The sequence below is a fragment of the Dipodomys merriami genome, unplaced genomic scaffold, assembly GCF_024711535.1.
Source record: "Dipodomys merriami isolate MVZ:Mamm:240054 unplaced genomic scaffold, mDipMer1.0.p SCAF_2052, whole genome shotgun sequence".
In the NCBI taxonomy this organism is placed as follows: domain Eukaryota; kingdom Metazoa; phylum Chordata; class Mammalia; order Rodentia; family Heteromyidae; genus Dipodomys; species Dipodomys merriami.
Window position 1 is genome coordinate 18,670 of NW_027203441.1, and position 22,965 is coordinate 41,634.

Genomic DNA, 22,965 nt, shown 5'->3' on the forward strand with positions numbered 1-22,965 from the left:
GAAAGAAGTACAAAGAGTGACCCATTGCAACAATGATATTCACAAGAAAATATATTGGAAATGAACTTTACAACTTTGGGGTGAGGGGGAGGTGTGGAGGGTGGGAAGGGATATGAGAACAACAATGGAGTGGGCAACACTATTCAACAAGGAATGTACATTACTCATGTAACTGTAACCACTCTGTATCATATTTTTGAAATAAAATAAAATATAAAAATTTAACCTATCTTAGAAAAAATATTCTTTTCAAAATAATTCATCTTTCACAGTACTTGTGAGGAATTATAGACTCAAGCTGTTAGACCTGGAAAGGGATGGATTGGGAAGCCATCTCAAACAGCAGTCAAAAGGCTGAGAGTTGTACTCTGCAAAGGTCAAAAAGTCAAGGGAAGACAGGGGTATGAGTTATTACCTCAAGAGTATTTAATTTAGAACTTTTGGACACTAAAAGATTAAGACTTTAGAGACAAGATAGATGTCTGTTTTGGTTGTAATGACCATCGCTCCCTTCTGCTCCCTAACAATAAGGGATTCAAATAACACTATGTGTACAAACAATATCTCATGTCAATAGTTGTAATCACCAGCAAGATTGATGCCTTAGTTTGTGTAGCCACTGACCACCCCCCTTCTAGCCCCCATAGTAGAAGGAATATAAAGCATGTCAAGCAGGATTTAGGGATCCAGAAGCTGGCAATGAGGCTTTGGGTCCTCTGGTGTCTTCTTTCCTATTACTTTCTGTGATTTCTCAGTTCTTTGGCCAGGTATCCCATCATCTTTGCTGTCCCATGTTTGTGGTTAGCGACATTACTGATATTCTGAACACCTCAAAACAAACTATGGAAAAACACTTCCTCAAAGAAGATTGACAAACGTATAGGAGCACCTGGAAAGATACCAAACATCAGCAGTCATACTGTGTTCCTCTAGCAAAAAAGTACAATTCAGGAGTATCTTAACTTCTGATAATATAAGAGATGGATAATTGTCCCTTTTGTATATTTGCATAATTTTTCATAAACACATATACATTGTGAAATAATGTTATTTATTTCATAGGTCACAGACCATGTCACTGGAGTGATGACCCTAATGTCTTATCTCAGTTGCCTGATTCAGACTTGTGAATTGCCTAATTATGAACATTTCTTCATGAAACTCAACAACACAGAATGAAGTGTCAGGGTCAGGCCATTCCATACCTGTAAGGATTTTTATGTATATTAGAGCAATATACACCTACACTGCTCAGCACTTATGGCACATTGGCATGTTATAATTATCTTCAGATCAGAAAAAACGCTAGAGCTTAAAGTAGAATGATGGGCTGTACATTTTCAACTCAAGAGTGATGATCACCCCCTGCAATTATTCTCAGTGGAGAATCCTTCCTATACATTTGACTGACTTAGCTTCTACTCTGTGCTTTACCATTACCAGACAGGGTCACACTGTATCGAGCCACAATACTGCAGCAATCTTAGCTGCCTTTGAATTTTACCTTCAATCTTGACACCAAGGTCAACTCTGCAACTCTAATCACATAGTTAGTTGACATCCAAACTTTTCAAGCCTAGTTAAAAATTCAGCCATCACTGCTCATTGCCAGTGTTAAAGATCTCACTCCTTTAGATTTGTTGTGCATCTTCTTGTATTTCCAACACTGCCTTAGATGTTGGTTTTTGAAGTAGAGCTTTTAGTTTGCATTTGATTTGTGGAGGTGTTAGTGATACCAGTTGAACTGCATATATTATAATGTAAGTAATTTGATGTTTTGACATATGAATTTAATTTTGGCAATTGAAGAAGTGAATACACATCACTCACAAAAGTTTCTTTATGTGTATTGGTATTACTTTATTGTGAACTTCCTAAAAGCCAGCCATGGGAGCACATGTCCCTAATCCCATCACTTCTGTCACTGAGACAAGGCTTGAAAGGTCCAGACTACTTGGCACTTCATAGTGAGAACCTGTCTACAGAGAAGGGGAGAGAATAGCAAAAAGAGTAAATGAATCTTCTAATAGTTTTGTTACATATTCTTTACACTTAGCCATTATGACCAATATAATAGTATTCTTTTTATGACTTCTTACCTACTCTTTTCCTGTTCTGAGCTGTTTTGTTTATGGATCTCTAAGAAATCATATAAGAATCGCATAAGAAATCTATATATATCATATAAGGCATAATCAAAAATAGTTTTGTTGGGATATATAATCCAAAAGGAATAATTTCAGGAAAGTATTAAGCACATAAAATGTAATGCAGAGCTGGGAAGGTGGCCCAGTGATAGAGCGCTTTGACATGGATTTGTTCTCCTTAAGCAATTACTCCAGGAATAATAAACAGTGGAAGCTGAATGATGTTCATTCAGGTATTTCTTTAGAAATTAAACCAATCTTTATTTGGTATAAAGATCACTTACAATGTCATTACCCACACCCTTTTCATTTAAAAATATTTATATTCTGTAGCAATGTCATTGCCGTTATTACCATGCATGAGACCCTGGATTCGATTCTTCAGCATCACAAAAACAGAAAAAAAAAAGCCAGAAGTGGTGTTATGGCTCAAGTGGTAGCTCACTAGCCTTGAGCTGAAGAGTTGAGGGACAGTGCCCAGGCCCCGAGTTCATGCCCCACGACCGGACCCCCCCCCCAAAAATGTAATGCATTGACTCTTTATTGAAAACTTCACCAGTTGTAGTTTATTTATTCTGATAACAAAGATTATAAACAGTTACAATGGTATTAAGTTACAATAAAAGTTAAAATAAAAGTTACAATGGTATTCCAAATGGAACACAGAACTAGAAACATGAAGGTAGCACTAAAGAATGCTACTGCTACCATTAATCGAGTAAGAATGAAATTTAGGCAAAACTCCCTCAGAGTAAAAGCCACAGGACAACCCCAACATTGCTTTCATTGTTTCATATGAAGAAAAGACTTTATTTTTAGGAAAGACAATTTTTCACAGATATTTATATCAATTATGTATGTATTTCTTAAGGCCTTCAGGAAGAATGCTGTGACCATGTTGATGGAAGCTGATTTCTACACAACAGAAGCTGGTGTCTACACAATGTGCAGACACCATTCCAAGCACTGCACCTGCATTAGGGTAATTTTAGTGCTCATGAGTATTTTTCAAGTTAGGAAATGAATTAAGTATTTTATTAAAAACAGAAGTAGGCATAAGGCTAAACAAATTTCCTAAGTACCTAAGACTGATGAGTTGTAGACCCATAATTCAAATCCAGGTTTCCACCAGGCATATCTGAGGATATTCTGTGCCATATTCATTACATTTCAAGAGCTATGGAGCAGATGAACCCACATTATATTCCTAATTATAGTAATAATGGCAATGACATTGCTACAGGATATAAATATTTTTAAATGAAAAGGGTGTGGGTAATGACATTGTAAGTGATCTTTATACCAAATAAAGATTGGTTTAATTTCTAAAGAAATACCTGAATGAACATCATTCAGCTTCCACTGTTTATTATTCCTGGAGTAATTGCTTAAGGAGAACAAATCCATGTCAAAGACACTTGTGTTGATGAACACAGGCTTTTAGCATTAAGTACCTTGAATATACAGGGAATAGTTTGTTGTGGATATATAATCCAAAAGAAGTAATTTTTGTGGCTATTTACTTCCTTGTTGTATCAAAGAAAATCTGTTCCCTATTCTAAAACATATATCAATTTAATGGACATTAGTGATATCAGTTTGAATTAGGTGTGCATAATATATATAATGTATGCTATTACATAACATATGAATGTTATAGTTATAATGTATGTATCATTACTTATATTCTATAACTACTATAAATAATATATGTATAAAACTGGTTTTAGTATTATACTGTGAAGGATACAAGAAATGACAACTTTATTTAAACAAATATATTTGTAAGTTTTAGTCACATAAGTTATTTTTGTGCCAATACTGAGACTTGAACTATGGTCTGGGTGCTGTCCCTGATCCATTTCAGTCAGACTAGCTTAATATAGCTATCTTCAGATCTCAGCCCCTAAGTAGCTGGGATTGCAGATATTAGTCATGTTAAATTTTTTAATTCCATCCTTGGTAGGTCCGTACATAATTATTTTTGAATGTTCAATTATATTATGATAGTCCATTTCTAAACCAATTCAGAATAAATAACTACTTATTGGAGAAAACTATAAATTGCAATTGAAATTGTAAGGACCCTACTTTACTATCAATTTTCAAAGATATTGCTAGTTTAATTCCTGGACAGACAAGTAGAAAAATTAAATTATGTGTGCATAATACACGTAATATACTATAGTACATAATATACAAATAATATATTTATAATATATGCATAATTGGGAGTATTCTATAATTACTATAAACAATATATGTATAAAACTGGTTTTAATATTATACTGTGAAGGATAGAAGGAATGACAACATCCCTATCTTAACTATCTCATTTTCAACAGTATGTAAACTATGCTATAAACATATACCATCAAGAAAGCACACCTGTGTAATCACATATTCACCTTCAAATATTCTCCTCATCGCTATGAACATCCTCTAAGATTGGCTACATTTATCTACAGCAAACACTTTGTGATACTTTCTGGGTAATGTTGCTTGTCTTCATCCTTATCAGCCCTTCAGCAACTTCAGTGAAGAGCATTTTCTCCTGCTTTGCCTGTACATCATATCAACCCAGCAAAGAAACTGTGGCTGGCACTTGAGCACTGGTACATTCAGAGGTTCTTTGGTTTTGTTTTAGTGTAAATGAAAACATACTGATTTGAAAATACTATAAATATTTGTTCTTTAAGTTTATTGTTAATTCAAATATAATAGGGGTGGTTTTAGTGGTGCATGCCTTTAAATCTAGCTATTTAAAAGTCTGGAAACAGAGGATCATAGTTTTAAGCTAGACCAGAGAAATGAACCACTTATCTTCAACTAAGAATCAAAAAGCTAAAAGTGGAGCTGTGGCTCAAATGGAAGACTGGCAGCCTGAGCACAAAAAAAAAGTAAAAGAACCTATGCCCCTAATTTAAGTCACAGTATTAGCACTCATATACTATATATACATATACATGGTTCCTAAAATATCCGGTGAGTTAATTTGTCAAAACCTGGTCATAGATTACATATGAGGTGTGAAGAAGTATGTAAGTCTGAAGTGACCCCAAGGTCTTTTGACAAGACAACTAGAAGAGTTATCACTTAATCGAATAGTAATGAGGAATAGGTTTGTAGATAAAGATCAAAGCTCACTATGGGATCTTTTGAGTTTCTTAAAATCAGCAGCTAGGAGTTGTCAGTAGACAGGATGCTATAAAGGACTTGAATTAAAGAAAGAACAGAGCTGGAGAAAAAAACGGAAATAATTACATGTACTCAATGGTAACAATCATGAGAAAGAAGATTACAGAACTAAGCCCTGAGATACACAAATATGTAAAACATGACAAATGAAGAAAAACTAATAAGGATATAATGCAGACTTATAGAGATAGGTATTTTTAATGTTTAAGGTCTATGAAGTGATTGTGTGATGACCTAAAATTTAAGAAATTGATAAGGTCAACTATTCCTTGGGCCAACCATAGCTGATAGTTTAAGTAAAATGGGGCCAAAATAGTGTGTCTTGATATACCAAAGTGAAAACAGATCAATATTTGGAAAGCTATTTTTGGACATGTGGTTGGAGTGACAAACACTGCAGTTTGTTCAAGTGTCAGTAGAAACAGTTTTAGCACAATGATAGAATTCTTTCAGGGATCTGGTAGATTTTCCCTGTCTTCAATTTCCCTTTTTTTCTGAGAACTAAAATATCATCACTGGAAGCCAGTCCCAAATTGTGCCTTTGGCAAGTTACCAGATATTCAGTCTATCACATGCCCAAATAACAGAAAATGGGAACAGGTATACATTGAGCACTCATAGTAGACAGGTCTCTGGACTTTCTCATGAAGAGCCTTCTGCTGTTGTGGGATAGATAGGGCTGGATAATATACAAAATAGCCATCATACATTGAAAGTATTCTGCTAAGTTGACACCTGAGATACTGGATGTTTTAACTGCATTGTATTGATTTTGATGAATCAGTTAATCAGATTCCTTATACCATATCATGTTACTAGACTGTGAAATGCATGTTTATTGCATTTTCTTTGTATAACATATAGTATGTTTTGAAATTTGGTATAAATCATTCATCATTTTATTTTTTTCAATATGGATTACTTCTAGTTCTCAAGAGTGGGGAAATGCCCTGGAACTTTGTACCTTGAAGTCATATGTTGTCATGTGTCATATCCTATTTTCCTTGTACAGAGTTGGTAATAAATCATATGTAATTTATTTTTTATTGCAGAGTTTGAACTAGGGCCCTGGGCACTGTTCCTGAGGTCTTTGGCTCAAGGTTATCTCTCTACAACATCGAGCCACAGTATCAATTTTAGTCTTGTGTGATTAGTTGGTGATAAGTGTCTCAAGGGAACTTTTCTGCCCAAGCTGGCTTTGAACTGTGATCCTCAGATATCAGCCTCCAGATTAGCCAAGATTACAGGCATGAGCTACCAGCACCTGGCTATATGTAATCTAAACTGAAGTTTTCTTCAAGTTTTTAATCCTACATTGAAGTTATTTTTCTTACAAACTTCCTAATACATATGTAATCTATTCTATTTTGAAAAGTACTGTTGTACCTCCCACTTATTTATGGCATTTCTGAAATCCAAGTTCCTCTGTGTTTCAAGGTGGATACTTTTGCCTGTAACAAGTATTGTTGTTGAACACATAACATCTGGCTAATTAGAAAACAAAAGATGTGAAACTACCGTAGCCAGATAAAGAACTTCCAGGACAATTCAAGGGCAACTCATGTACTGTCTGTGTAGGTGAATAGGGACCATAGAAAAGAAATTCTTATACTTGTAAGTGATTGAGTGTTTGTGCACATAGATATCACTTGTTTATCTGTTGCTATAGTTTTACACATTCACTAGTAAAACTATATCATGTGTGTGGGGGGGTGTGCAGATCACAGTTTCCAAAATCCAGAGAACCACCTCCATGGGCATCACTTTCTTATGTTGCTCTTTGTGTAATAAGAATGAAACCTGGAACTGTCAAATGGTAGAGAAATTACTCAGTGATTCAAGCATTTATCTTTCAATATGTTGCTTGCTCCTAACACTAAAATTAGGAAGACTGTTAATATATAATATATGTTATAATATATTTAATATATTATACATAACGTATAATATATTGCATATTATAATATATGCTATATATAATACCTGACAGTAGTATATATTTATAAGGAAAAATACAATAAACCTATCTATGTCCATACTTTCCTAGCCATGATTAAGTTCAGTAGATTTAGGTGCATTATATCTCAATAGGAAAAGTCTACTGAAGTTCTGAGGACCTTGAGCTAGATAAGGAGAATTCCTGTAAAAGAAGCCTCTCCTCAATTATGAGAAAAGATAAGTTTGGAAATTTGTTTTTTTTTTTCAGGGGGGTGGTCATGGGGCCTGAACACTGGGCCTGGGTGCTGTCCCTCACCTCTTCACCTCAAGGCTAGTGCTCTACCACTCAAGCCATAGCACCACTTCCTTTTTTTTTTTTTAATATTTTTTATTGTGAAAATACTGTACAGAGGGGTTACAATTACATGGGCAAGATAATGAGTATATTTCTTATCAATCATTGTAGCCTTCTCCTTTGTTTACCTTTCCCATCCCTTCCCAGCCACCCCCCCTGCCTCCCCACCCAATCCTCCCCCCCACCAAAGTTGTAAAATTTGTTTTTGACATGACAACTTGTACTTCTCATTGTTGCAATGGTCCACCTGTATTCTTATTTAAATGACTTGTTTTCCCCCTTCCCCTCCACAAATTATACTGACATCAAATACAGTGAAAGCAGGGGTTATACTGTGAGGGAGCGACGTACAAAGCAACAAAGAAATAATCTTACAAATGTGTTAGAAACAAATGCATGAAAGAAAAAGAACATTTAAATACATTTCTTAGGGTTCATTTTCCTAACATCGCCTTATCTGACCTTTTCTGCTTGACTCATACATATACTAGATATTGCAAATAAGGGAAACCATGGGACCTATGTTTCTTTGGGGCCATAGCACCACTTCTGGCTGAGGAATCAAACCGAGGGCTTCATGCATGTAAGGCAAGGACTCTAATCACGGAGCCACCTTCCCAGCCCAAATTTGGTAGTTTTTGAGAAGAGGAATTTGGCATTTGCTTTGCATCCTTGATTAGTAGGTATCATTTTGCTCCAAATTTTGTCTCCTTTTATGTTCCCTAAACACTTACATAGGATCATCATTCCATAGCATATCTTTAAGTCCTTCTTTTATTTATTTTATCATTATTGTTTTGTTGTTGTTGTTTTGCTGATGCTGAAGCTTGAATTCACGGACTAGGCAGTTTCCCTGAGCTCCAGGCTAGTGATCTACCACTTGAGCCACATGACTACTTCTGGGTTTTTCTTCCTGGGCTTGCTTTGAATCATAATACTCAGATCCCACCATGCTGAGTAGCTTGGATTACATATGTGGGCCACCAGGGCCCAGCAAGTACCTCTCTTTTAGATATTATTCTAAAGGTCACTCCTAAGATAGTAAATGGAACTATGCCAATAGTTCCTTCACATTTTCATCTCCTGTTATGGCTATGGTGTGTCTTTTCCATCTTATTTTGAACTTACTTCACTGTTCTCTTCTTAATCCATTGTTCTAGGTGTGTTACTAATAATTAACTAAATTTAGTGGGTATAAACCCTAAATCACTCAACTATTAATTTCATTTAATTTTTTCAATATGATTGTTTTTCTGTACAAATATGAGCTTATACTCAGCTTCTTGCATCTATCTATTGGCATAAGCAGAGCCTAGGCTTATTCTACCTCAAATGCAAGAGGTTAGCAAAATAATAGCCTACAGTATTCCTGCCTAGGAGTCAGGACAAGTAGTTGAGTGCTTGAAAGAAGCAATGCATTCCTGGCATGGGAAGGGGTGGGAGAGACAAAAGCCCAGAGAGCAAACTGGCAGTCACAACATTTAACAACTTCTCCTTTGGGGAAACTGACCTCCTGCAAAGTGGTGGTGAGATAACACCTAGTGAATTTTCATATATGAAGGAAGTTGTCATGTCTCAGTACAAAACTCACTTGTAGTCAAAGAGAGGGTCATTCTTTTGTGTCCTCCATAGGTCCAGTCTCACTTATCTCCATCTTAGACTTTGCCCAGACTCTATTCCTACCAGAAGATCCCTAATGAGGAGAAAAGTGTGATCTCTTGGCTTCTGACTGGCTCTGTGGGAGCTGAGGCCACTTTTAGTTTTGAACCTGTTCCTCCTGACAAGGCTGTGGTGGGTGGTGGGAAAGCTCATTCTCTGAATTGTGCCCTAGTACCAAATCTCTTCAGAGAAAGCCAAGGGATTACAGATTCTGCTTGGGGGGGGTGAGTTACTCCATTTCGAAAGAGTTCAATTAATATCTGATTCTGAGGCTCAGGTGTAGGTCCTTCACCAGATCCTTCAAGCTGGAGTGGATGTTACCTCAGACTCCAGGCCATCCTCACATTTCTCCAGCTCTTTCTAATGAACAAAATGGTCATAGGAGTTGATTCAGAAACAAGGAGAAGTGAGAGTAGCAGAAGAATCATCGGAAGGGGGAGGAATTAGAAACTTTGGGTGAAAAAAGGGCTCAGAAAATCTAGGATCACTCACATCATTTGGAAATCACATCATAAGATTAGGGAATAAAAGTAATAAATTACTACCTAATTAGTAACTCCGCTGCTCTGACTACATTACAAGTGTTCTGTTCAAAGGTACTGTCCTAGCTCTATTTTGGTGAGGAAAATGGAGCACATTCACAAAGTTCTGAGTATCTTCATCCATAGCCAGGTTGTTCTTACTCTCTACTTTTCTGTTACTTTCCTTTACTGGATTCTATCAATGACACTTGAAAGTGTTATCATCTGCAGACAAGTAATTACATTTTCTTTTAATCCATTTGTTATAAAAATAAAACAAATTATGGGGAAAACTATGTCTATGGTACATTTTCTTCCAAGGCATATTTATTTTATGTTAGGTATTATTTTAATAGTTTCATTTTTAAAACTTGAGGAAAATGTTTTGTTACTATTAGCACTAATTATTGCACCTGTTTTTGTATTTTTCCATGTCTGTATGTTTGTTATTAAGCTTCTAAAATTTTCTTTTCCCCCAACTGTTGCCTTCTTAAAATTTCTTCAAATTATAAACTATATATAATAGTCCTGTATATGTTCATTGATATATTTAAATTTTGATCTAATATCCACATATTATAGGATATCTTCAAACTATTGTAATTGCTCTGAAAATCTATATGGAGGTCCCTCATTAAAGCAAAAACACAATGCCACAAAAGCCAGTGAAAGTAGGATTAGGTATTTATTCAAAAATATTTAGCAATGATACAGTAGAAACATTGACTTCTCACTGGGCGCCGATGCCTCACACCTGTAATCCTAGCTACTCAGGAGGCTGAGATCTGAGGATCGAGGTTCAAAGCCAGCCTGGGCAGGAAAGTCTGTGAAACTCTTATCTTCAATAAACCACCAGAAAACCGGAAGTGGCACTGTAGCTCTAGTGGTAAAGCACTCGCATTGAGCTGAAGAGGTGAGGGACAGCACTCAGACCCAGGACCGACAAAAAAAAAAAAAAAGCTGATAATGAGCTGAGCTGTTAGAGGTAGTTTCCCTAAAGATCTAAGAGCTAAAAGTGGAGAGGCAAACCCAGAGCTCTGCACTGCATCAGTCCACCATGCCAATTGCTTCTACCATAGTACTAACTACCCAGTTTGCACACTCATGACCTTTTTACCCTGATTGTGCCCCACAATCCCTCACAACTTTTACTCTTTCACTTTGTCTATGCTTTCTTGTCCCTGCTAAACTCTTCTGGATGCCTGTATTAGCTACCCCAACCCTTGCAAAGCTGTTGCTGCTACCCAATTTCCTGCCACTTCAACTCAGTTAATACAGTCACAATTACCCTTTCCCTGGTATCCTAGTCTCTGCTACTCTTTTCTGCTACCCATAATTCATAACACCATGGTTCCAGCCACTTGACCCCTGACACCCTTGTCTCTGATACCACATTCCCAAACAAAACAAGGGAAGAGTGGGTACAGACAGTCGACTTGGGTACTCCTCTTGCAGGCACATTGGGACATTATTCCTCAGGTATTTAACACAAGGGACTTACTGGCGGTGGAAAGAAATGAGGTTACTCAGAGGTGACTAATATCCAAGGATATCAACTGACAACTTGTTGCTAGGAAAAGAAAGCCCTAAGGTGAAAGTTAATGAGAAAAAGTTTTACAAAGATATTGGGGATGATGCAATAGGTTTAGCTTAGTCCCTTCTACTAGTGATCTGAATTATTTTTTGACATAGATATGTAACTACTTTGCATTTTAAAAATTATATGAAGATGCACCTTTGTGTGGTACTTATATTAATTTATGAAATAGTTGCATATGATCACATTAATGATATTCAATATTTTATGTTCAATGTTATGCTCATGAGGCTGCCTTTGGCAATATGAATTGAGCTCTCTAACAACAAATGGAATTTCATTGTCAAATACTACAAGGAGATTACTGATGCTAGTACCAAAATGAAAGCTGGAACAAAAAAACTGAAGAAAGCTGCAAGTTTGATGGGAAGGGGTCAGTGGTAAGGGCTATGATGAAAGAGAAATTTTTCACCATGGAATCTTGGAAGAATAAAATGTGTTTTGTTGAATTACTTAGCTTTTTAAACCTTCTTAGAAAGCAGAACATTATTTTTATTCTTGCTTTTTGGTAGCTGTTTAATGAATGGTTTAACAAAAAAATTATCAAAATGACTGAAAATTAAATGATGTGAATTATCAGATTAACATTATACCTAAAGTTGCCCTGAGATGCAGGAAGATTGGATTCTTTTCTATTAAATTAATGGAATAAACTTCCTTTTGAATGGTTGGACAGTCCATGACACTTGTTCCAAAACAAGAAAAGATACTGGAGAGAAAAAAAAGAGGAAGGAGACTCAACGAAGCTGAAATTAGCATGTTCTCATTTGGAGTTTAATGGTTTTTTTCTACAAAGAATAAGAATTTCATCTTAACATAATAATTTCAAAATGGATGTGCTACAGGATAGCTTTTAAATGTAATATTTAATGCTGTTGAATTACTTGAAGACAAATGTTTACAGAAAACTTTAAATTCCAGAAAAACTGTAATGTTCCAATAAACACCTGGAAGAAATATAATTTTAAAATTCATGGTTCAAAGCAAACCCTGGCAGGAAAGTCTGTGAGACACTTATCTCCAAACAGGAAGTGGCACTGTGTCTCAAGTGGAAGAGGACTTCTCTTGAGCTGAAGAACTCAGGGATATGTTAAAACCCAGTCTCTGAGTTCAAGCCCCAAGACTGACAAAAAGAAATTTAAAAAAATTAAAGCATTAGGGATGGGAAGGAGACTCAGTAGTAGAGTGCTTGTCTTGCATGAATGAGGTCCTGGTTTCAATTCCTCTGCACCACATAAGCAGAAAAAACTGGAAGTGGTGCTGTGGCTCAAGTGATATAGCCTTGAGCTGAAGAGCTCAGGGACAGTGCCCAGACCCAAAGTTCAGGCCCCCTACCAACAACAACAACAACAAAAATTAAAGCATCAAACAACCCAAAGAGGTTGTCCAGAATAATGAGTGCCGCATTATCCGTTTACATGACTTAGTGACTTGAAACCTAGTTTACCAGGGGAGGTGGTGGGCAATTTGTGTCTTTGCCAAAACCTGCGAAATTATTTTGTACTTTCCCAAGGAGGGACAAAACAGGGAATGGGGGGAGGAGGATAGGTGTTTGGGGGCCTTGCCTTTTAGTTCAGTGATTGTTTTCTGGAGTCAAATTCAGAGAAATCCTGCTTGCAATCCTAGTTGCATGGGGAATGAAGAAGCCAAGCCCTGGAATTGGACGTTGCACTGTCCTTGGCCCGGTTCCAACCACCACTGGATAATCCAAGTCCCATTTCAGGAACAAGATGTCTTGAAGACTACTGATCCACTGGGCAGGTGGACCTAACCACAGCCAGGAAAGGCAAAAAATTCAATGCCGAGGGCATCACTGGAAATCTACAACAGGCAGAGATTTTTAAGTATATTTTATTGTAAAAATACTGTACAGAGGGGGTTCAGTTACATGAGTAGGGTAATGAGTACATTTCCTATCTAGCATTGTTACCTCCTCCTTGGTTTTTCCCCTACCATCCCTTCCCTCCTCACCTCTCCAACTCCTCCCTCCTCAATCCCTGCCTGACATTGTAAATTCATTTTCTACATAGTGTCCTGTACATCTCTTCATCACAATGGGTCAACCTGCAGCCCCATTTAAGCATTTTGTTATATCCTTTCCACTCCCCAAATCACAAAAGTGAATATACAAGATGCAGAACATTGGAATCAAATACAGTGAAAACAGGGATTATACCGTGGGGGGATGAACCTACAAAAGAATCACATACTGCATTATAAGTATATTAAAAACAAAACCAAGACTGACTTGGGGTATATTTCACTTAACATCATCTTATGTGGTCATAATAACATAACTTTTGATCTTTTCTGTTTGTCCTAGACATGTACTAGTCCTTGCAAATAAGGGAAAGCATGGGACCTATGTTTCTCTGGGCCTGGCTTACTTAACTTAATATAATTTTTAACAAGCCTTTCCATTACCTAACAAATGGGGCATTGTCATTCCTTCTAATGGAGGCATAGAATTCCATTGTGTGTGTGTGTGTGTGTGTGTGTGTGTGTGTGTGTGTGTGTGTGTGTGTGTGTGTGTCACATTTTCTAGATCCATTCATCTACTGAGGGGAATCGGGTTTGGTTCCATATCATAACTATAGTGAGTAATGCTGCAACAAACATGGTTGTGCTGGTAAAATGACCTTGTTTGTGATCATTTGGGTAAATGCCCAAAGGTGGGATTGCTGGGTCATAGGGAGCTCTAAGTGGAGTCTTTTGAAGAATTTCCATACTGCTTTCCAAAGTCGTTGAACAAGTTTACACTCCCACTAACAATGCAGTAGGGTTCCCGCCAGCATCTGTAATAATTACATTTCTTTTTTTTTAATTTAATTTTATTTTATTTGTGAACATACTGTACAGAGGGGTTACAATTACATGGGCAGGATAATGCATACATTTCTTACCAAGCATTGTAGCCTCCTCCTTTTTTTACCCTTCACATCCCTTCCCAGCCTCCCCCCTCCCCCCCAATACCAATCCTTCTCCTCCCCCCCCCCCCGCACCGACGTTGTAAAGCTCGTTTTGGACATGACAACTTATACTTCTCATTGTTGCAACAGGTCCACCTGTATCCTTAAACAACTGGTAATTAAATTTCTTGGTTATAGACATTCTAACTGGAATGATGTGCGATCTCAATGCTGTCTGATTTGCATTTCTTTTATGGCTAGAAAAGTTGAGCATTTCTTCATGTGTCTAATGGGCATTTTCATTTCCTCTTCAGAGAAATCTCTCTTTAAGTCTTTAGCCCATTGAGTTATCCGGCAGTTGTTTCTTTGATGATTTGTTGTTGGGGAATTTAATTTTTTGAGTCCTAAGTATATTTTAGATATAAGACCTTGTCCATTTTATGACTCATGAAGATCTTCTCCCAGTACGTGGGCTGTCTACAGTTCTTGTTAGCTTTGACCTTTGCCTTGCAGAAGCTCTGCGGTTTCAAGCAATCCCATTTGCCCAACCTTTCTTTGATTTGTTTTATTTCTTGTTCTCTATTAAGAAAATTTCGGCGTGTGCTAAAGAGCCCTAGAGTTTCTCCTATTCCTTCATGTAATGTTTTCACGGTGTCTGCTTTTATTTTGAGGTCTTTTGTCCATTTGGAGTTGATTCTGGTGCAGGGCAATATATACGGATCTAGTTTAGTTTAACAGTTGTTTAACCAATTTTGCCAACACCATTTACAGAAAAGGCTATCTTTTTTCCACTCTATTTTTTTAGCTCCCTTTTCAAAGATTAGGTGGCTATTGGTCAGTGGATTCATTTCTGAGTCTTCAGTCCTTTTCCATTGGTCTTCAGGTTTGTTGTTGTGCCATTATCAAGCTGTTCTTATGACTGTGGCTTTTTAATCGAGTTTGACATCTGGAACTGATATTGCTTCAGCACTGTTCTTTCTGCTAAGGATTGACAAACCTACAGCCAGCATTATAGTTAATGGCAAAAAGTTAAAATCATTTCTTATAAATTCAGGAATGAGGGGCTGGGAATGTGGCTCAGTGGTAGAGCGCTTGCCTTGCATGCATGAGGCTCTGGGTTCCATGTCTCAGCACCACATAAGCAATAAGAATAAAAGCTGGAAGTGGTGCTGTGGCTCAAGTGGTAGAGCGCTAGCCTTGAGCTGAAGAGCGGCGGGACAGTGGCCCAGAGTTCATGCCCCACGACTGGGGCATGAAATAAATAAATAAAATAAATTCAGGAATGAAATAAGGATATCTGTGCTGTCCACTCCTCTTCAAATTAATATTAGAATGCTAGCTGGGGCAATAAGACAAGATACAAACTTAAAGGGGATCCAAATAGGGAAAGATGAAGTAAAACTATCCCTCTTTGCAGATGACATGATCTTGTATTTAAAGAACCTCATGGACTCCACTCCCAAGTTACTTGAGCTGATCAGAAACTTTGGCAAACTAGCAGAATATAAAATTAACCCTCGGAAATCAATGGCTTTCCTGTATTCCAATAACGATAAGAGTGAGGCTGAAAATAGGAAAGCAATACCTTTTTAATATTCGCAAAAAAATACAATAGCAAGGAGTTAACTTAAGAGGTGAAGGACCTCTATGATGGAAACTTTAAAAACCTGAAAAAGAAAATGAAAGCAGAACTAAGGAAGTGGGAAACCTCCCACGCTCCTAGATTGGGAAGATTAACATCATGAAAATGGCAATACTGAAAAAGGCTATTTCCAAATTCAATGTGATACATATCAATATCCCAATCTCACTTTCAATGAAATAGAAGAAGCAATCCAAAAATTCATATGGAAGAATAAAAGAGAGGATTTTTGTGATTCTCATTTTGTATTACCACTTTCATTCTACAAAGTAATCTATGGATTTTAACTTTCTTCCCTCCCTTTGGATAAACCTCACAAAAACCCTGCCTCTAGCTCCCAAGACACCTAACTCTTAGGTCTGGACAATTGTTCCTAGATAGTGAATTACTTAGTTGTATTTTGAACGCATAAAACATGCATATAAAACTAGCACATTTTGATCTCATGAGAAAACTGCCTTTTCCCCTCTCTCAAATTCATTTCCTGATAGGCATTTTTAGAAAGAATCTATTTTCTTTTTTAGATGAAAGGCTTGTAGGAAACTATGTTTATAATCTGGCTCTTCCTCCTGTACCTCAACACCTAAAACACAAATTTCACAAAGCATTTATAAGAAACAATACAAAAACCAAAACACTGGGAAATGCTCAGATGCAGAAAATTTTACAAAACCCAGAATATAACTCTGCTGTCTGAGGCCGGGGCTCTCTGTGTAAATTAACAAACCCCAAAACAGCAGCCAAGAGTACCAGACATGAGTGTCTCTGGCTGATACTCCATGGACAAGCAGCATGGAAGGGCATCCTGAGCCTGCAGGAGAGTGTCTGGAGGAAAGTTTCCCTGCCAGCCTGAGTACAAAAGTTGGCATCACCCCACCTGGGCCTGTATTTCTTGTCTTCTCCCCACAGCTGAGAACAATCGTCCCCTACTCCATGGAGGATACTGTACAAGCTGATCCCCAGAGCGGCTTCTGTTTTGTCTGCAGTCCTTCCTAGGTGGGTCCCCCCTCCCACCGTGTGTGTGTGCCCTCAAGGGCTGATCCTTAGGGCCCAGGCCCATGGGGCTTGTGGGTATTAGATGTGGGTCAGTGGCACTGTGTCATTCACGCAGCAGCTTCCCTAGTCCAACAGCAGGTACACCTTGATATTCTCCCACAGTCTCAGGTGAGGTGCCCAGAAGCACCCGTGTTGGCTAGGCTGCCACTGGGATCCTACTTCATCAGAGGGGCCAGATGAAGTGGCTGCTGCCTGAATTACTAATTATTTTATGGAGCAGTTATAAACAAATTGATACATATTACTGTATGATATATAATGCTATATCCTTGAGTCTCTAGTCTACAAAATCATTGAACTTGATACTAGCAAGAATGTATTTTATTTTATGTGTTTATAAGCCCATAATGGCAAACTGAAATGAAAGTACAACAAAACTCTTCTCCAAAAAACACATTCTAAAATCACAGAATTTGAAAAAAATTGTATGTAAGTAGTGCAAATGAAATTATACTAGGATAGTAAAATACACACAAAAATATTACATTCGTTACATTCAAAAGTAAAATAAGTAAGTACAGAAAGAATTCCTACTGGATAAAAAATATTACAATGGTTTAACAGGTAGAAGTGATATAGGTTATATGTTTCCTTTTTATAAAACTTATTTATATCTTCCTGTTCTGTTTATCTTAGTGAAGGAAAACGTTAGAAAGCAGAAATTATATGTGGCATCTCTTACTTCCAGTACTACAAAGGAGAGTGGCACTTCCTAATGGGAGTCCTGGGATGACACTCACACCCAGCTCATGTAGACCCATCAGAGGTCCCTGTGGTGACCCTGAGGGGGTCTGGAAAACTGCACTGCTGTCGCAGCAGTTGCAGTATTTGTTGTGGTGGGCTGCATCCAACAAAGCTCCATCAGTGACCAGACCAAGCAACCCAGCCTCAGGTGCCAAAGCCAGGAGGTAAGACAGGGCAGACCCCAAGTCCTGCCTTCCATGTTTGTGGCCTGCATTGCCAAGGCCAGACCCACTCCTGCTTTGGATACCAATGAGGGTAGAGGATGAGCCCATTGCTGCCAAAGGGAGCATCCCCGGAATGGCACCCAGAGCTGGGCCCATGTGGACCAGAAGGACAATGGAGGAGGCTATACAGCAAAGCCAAAGGGGCTTTGATCCCCCAGTGCTGCAGCTGGTGCACTGCAAGTCCATGCTCCTCTGGCACTGATGGTCATATGCAGGGATGGCACCTTACCCGAGATCACAGGGACCAGAAAATGGAGGTCCGTGGGGATGCTGAAGGGGCTCCAGGGTGCTCAGCTGCCACAGCTGTCACAAGCCCGCTGGCAGAAGGGTCAGCACACGACTCTAATCCCCATTCTGCCCTAAAGTCTGAACCAAGGCTGGGCTTCCTGGCCCCAAGGGGGTGAATTGTCCACCAAGCATTCCTTCTCCTGTGGACTGTGCAGTGTACAAGCATGGTGTTCTCCACCCCACACCCATGGGGGCAGGCAGTGACCCCACAACAGAGTCTCACTGGGATGGCACTTGCACCCAGGACCACCGAAGACCAGTACCAGCACACCTGGCAGAGGAGAGGGCAGCAGTGGACTCAACTCCAGCCCCATGGCTGCCAGATCCTGGGTGAAATGGAACAAGTGAGAATGGGAAGGGAGGTGGGCAGGGTGGACAGGGCTCATCTGGCAATGGTAGGGATCATGCACACACACATCCCTTCACTGCACATCCACCACAAGGGAGGGGGCCCCACTTCTCAACGGGTGACCTGAAGAGGCCCCACACCCACAGGGACTACATAAATGGAAGTTCACGTGGTGATATTGAAAGGGCTCCAGGGTACAGCCTTGCTTCTGCACTGATCAACTGGCACACACACCAAAAAAAGGAAAAATGACCACTACACCTTTTCATCAATGATAACCTATTATACTTTCAAAACAGTTTTACTTTCCTCTTGTCCTATATTTTTGCATGGGGCCCTCTGAATTAGCCAGAAATCTCCAGGATTTCTTCATGCACAGTAATACAAATAAATATAGCTTCTATTCTTTTTTGAATTAAGGGAGGGTGCATTTAGTTCTTTCCCATGTTTGATTCATGAAAAAGAAATCCTGAAGTGTATCTGTAAAACACAAAACTCAAGCTACCCAGAGAGATAATCACATGATTAGTGGTTCAAATGATATTTCATCTTTGCATTTCTTTAGAAAACTGCATACTTGGGGCTGGGAAGGTGGCTCAGTGGTAGAGCGCTTGCCTTGCATGCATGAGGCTCTGGGTTTGATTCCTCAGCACCACATAAGCAAATAGAAAAAAGCCAGAAGTGGTGCTGTGGCTCAAGTGGTAGTGTGCTAGCCTTGAGCTGAAGAACTGAGGGACAGCGCCCAGGCCCAGAGTTCAGGCCCCACAACCGGACCACCCCCCAAGAAAGAAAGAAAGAAAGAAAGAAAGAAAGAAAGAAAGAAAGAAAGAAAGAAAGAAAGAAAGAAAGAAAGAAAGAAAGAAAGAAAGAAAACTGCATACTACTTTCTACAATGAGAATATTAACCTGTATTTTGACCAAGAGAGTACAAAATTTCCTTTCCTCCACACTCTCACAACATTCTTACCTTCTGAGTATTTTCAAGGGCAGGTTTTTCCTATGTGCAGTACCCCAGACTGGCCTTAGAATCAAATCCTCTTACTCCAACCCCCTAAATGCTTGGAATTACAAGCTTTTACCACCACACCTGACTCCTTTGATTTTGTTGATAAGAGTTATAATAGTTATGGAGTAGTATCATAGTAATTTTAAGTTGCATTTCTCTAATGACTTTTGTTCAGAAAGCATTAAGCCAGCATAGAAGTGGTATTAAACACAAATTTGTAAACCCACTGGTGATTTTCAGGGCTTTTTGGAAAGCAGGTCTATTCAGAACTTTCGTCCATATTAAATCAAGTTTCTTGTTAATCTCATCTTTAATATCTCTATACAAAGTGAATACTTAATTTAATATAGTAGAAAGGAAAAATTAAGCAACTCCTAACATTTGTTACTTTTCAATAAAATGATATTGCTTAAATCAATTTCTGTTTATGCTTGAGACTATACTACTTAATTTGGTTAGACCTTTTACAAAGCTTTATATACTTTATTTATTTTATGTTGATTGCTCTTTCCAAATCCTGCATGTCTAATTTTGGTTTCTTTCAGTCTCATGTAGTTCAGATTTCAAACCGAAGAATAAATGGAAGGAAACAAACAAAAAAAGAGTTCCTCTCATCTGATGATGCCTCTACAAGAATGAGGAAAGAGTTCATCCTGCTAAGGATCTATGATAGAATTTCAAAAAGAGAATTCATTCTTCTAGGTTTTCCCTATCTTTGTGATGTACCTTAAATTATATAAAACAAAATATACTGCTCAGATACTCTTACGTTTTATCAGTTTTGTACATTTTCATACGGACTTCACATCTGTCTACAACATTCCTTCTTTATAAATGTCCCTGATATTTTTACACTATCAAGACATAAGATAACCAGTTTGATTTACAGCATGAGAGTTATCCTCTTGGCTTCCTTGGAAGCAGAGCATTGTCAATAGATAACATTACTTCTGGTTGCTCACTTCATGTAATGGTTTCTGTAATACATTTTATTTAGTATTTAAAAAACTGTTGGCTAAACTCAAAAGCTCATTCATAGAAGTTTATGTTAAGTTTTTCACAAGTTTTATTGCTCTTAATTCTTAAGATAACATTTGCTATAATACTAATATTATAACCATTTAAGTGTTGGGAAAAATTGTAATTAAAGGCACTAAATGCATGGCCCAAATACACACAGTGAGGAAAAAAAATGAGTCAAAGTTTCCAAAAGTCTTTCAGCAATTCAGAAAAGGTAGGTAAAATCTCACCATTCTCTTACACTCTAAATTCAATATTAATATTGCTCAAGAAATAACAGCATAGCAATTATTGCCGATGATGATTGTTTTCTGTCACAATTTGTCTTCAACACAGACTGTGTTGGTGACATTGCATTATCATGCACAGAATTGAGCTTATACATTGAGTTTCAAAGACAGCCAAATTTCTTCTGTACTACAGTTCCATTTTTCTTTTTAAAAAGTACCAAAACTTTTAAATATCATCACTTTCTGTCTTTTAAGAATCCAAAAGAGAAATAAATTCACATTTAATTTAATAAATTCACCTTTGCTTTTAAAGCAAAGTGCTTTAAAAGTAGGAGATGATAAAAACAGGCCCCCACGAAGTAAATTTTCTTCTACTTTTAAAATTATTCTGAAAACCTTGTGCTGCTTGGTCACACCCGTAATCTTGTTTACTTGAGATATCTACTCAGGAGGCTGAGATCTGTGGATAACAGTTGGAAGCCAATCAGGGCAAAATTATTTTTGAGATTATTTTTCAAAAAAATTTAATGAACTAGCAAAGAGCCAGGAGTGGAGATGTCGTTCATATAGTAGCTCACCAATCTAGAGAGGAAAGGCCTAGCAAGACCTTAAAGCCCTGAGTTCAAATTCTGAGCACTCCAACACACTTGTGTACCCGTGTGCACACACACACACACATTTATTCAAAATACCCTCGTGTCAGTGTTTTGCATTAATTTATTTGTTAACAAAATTATATGGATAAAATAAGGGAAATAAACTCTTCAATCTCAGAACATTTTTATACATTTTTTTTATTTTAAAAATACTGCACAGAGGGGTTACATTTACATGAGCAAGGTAATGAGTACATTTCCTAACAAGCATTGCTACCTCCTCCTTTATTTTTCCCCCACCATCCTTTCTCTCCCACCTCCACAAGTACACTCCACTCCTCCTCTGTCCTTCCCCTACCTAAATTGTAAAATTCATTTTTCATCATACGTCTTGTGCATCTCATTGTTACAATGGGTCAACCCATATCCCTATTTAAGCATTTTGTTGTTTTCTTCTTCTCCCCAAATTAGAGAAACGTATATACAAGATGTAGGTGCACCAACTTCAAATACAGTGAAAAAAGGGGTTATAGCGTGGTTGAGGAACATATAAAGGAACAAAAAATAATCACATCGTACAGTATAAGTATGTTAGAAATAATAGCAAGATAGAATCACTTGTGTACCTATCTTGGTGTTCGTTTAGCTTAACATCATCTTATCTGGTCAAATGCACATAGCTTAAGACATTTTCTGATAATCCCGGACATATATTAGCTATTGAAAATAAGAGAAACCATGGGACCTATATTTCTTTGGAGTTGGCTTACTTCACTTAAAATTTTTTTTCCAAATCTTTCCATTTTCTAACAAATTGGGCAATGTCATTCTTTCTGATGGAGGTAGAGCATGCAATTGTATATATTTACCAGGTTTTCTTGATCCATTCATCTACTGAGGGGCATCTGGGTTGGTTCCATATCTTAGCTATGGTAAATAATGCTGCAATAAACATAGTTGTGCTGGTAGTTTTAGTATGGTCTTATTTGTGATCCTTTGGGTAAATGAACAAAAGTGGGATTGCTGGGTCATAGGGGAGTTTTATGTGGAGTCATTTGAGGAAACTCCATACTGCTTTCCAAAGTGGTTGAAGACTTTTACACTCCCACCAAGAATGCAGTAGGGTTCCCTGGTGGCCCCATCCCCTCCAGCATTTGTTGTTGTAAAAATATGGATTGCTTCACTAATTTTCGAGTCATCCTTGAGCAGGGGCCATGCTAATCTTCTCTGTATCATTCCGATGTTAGTGTATAGGCTGCCGGATTAAGCACAGAACATTTTTTATATAGAAGGTGTAATTTATTTTCTTAGTCAATTCCACAAAAATGTAAATTCAAAAGAATTGTCATGAAATTTTAGAATCATGCATTTCTTACATAAGCACACATTTTTGATGTTGGCATACTTTGTGGAGGGGAAGGGGAAAATGTTTAAATAGGGATACAAGTAGACCCATTGCAACAATGAAAGGAACTTTACAACGTTG

General features: G+C 37.8%; 1 non-coding gene across 1 annotated transcript; it reads right to left on the reverse strand.

The window, feature by feature from the left end:
- Positions 1 to 22,643: 22,643 nt before the first annotated feature.
- LOC138833399 (U6 spliceosomal RNA) lies at positions 22,644 to 22,750 on the reverse strand. Its single transcript, XR_011373875.1, has one exon. It is a non-coding gene; the product is annotated as a U6 spliceosomal RNA (small nuclear RNA).
- Positions 22,751 to 22,965: the final 215 nt, after the last annotated feature.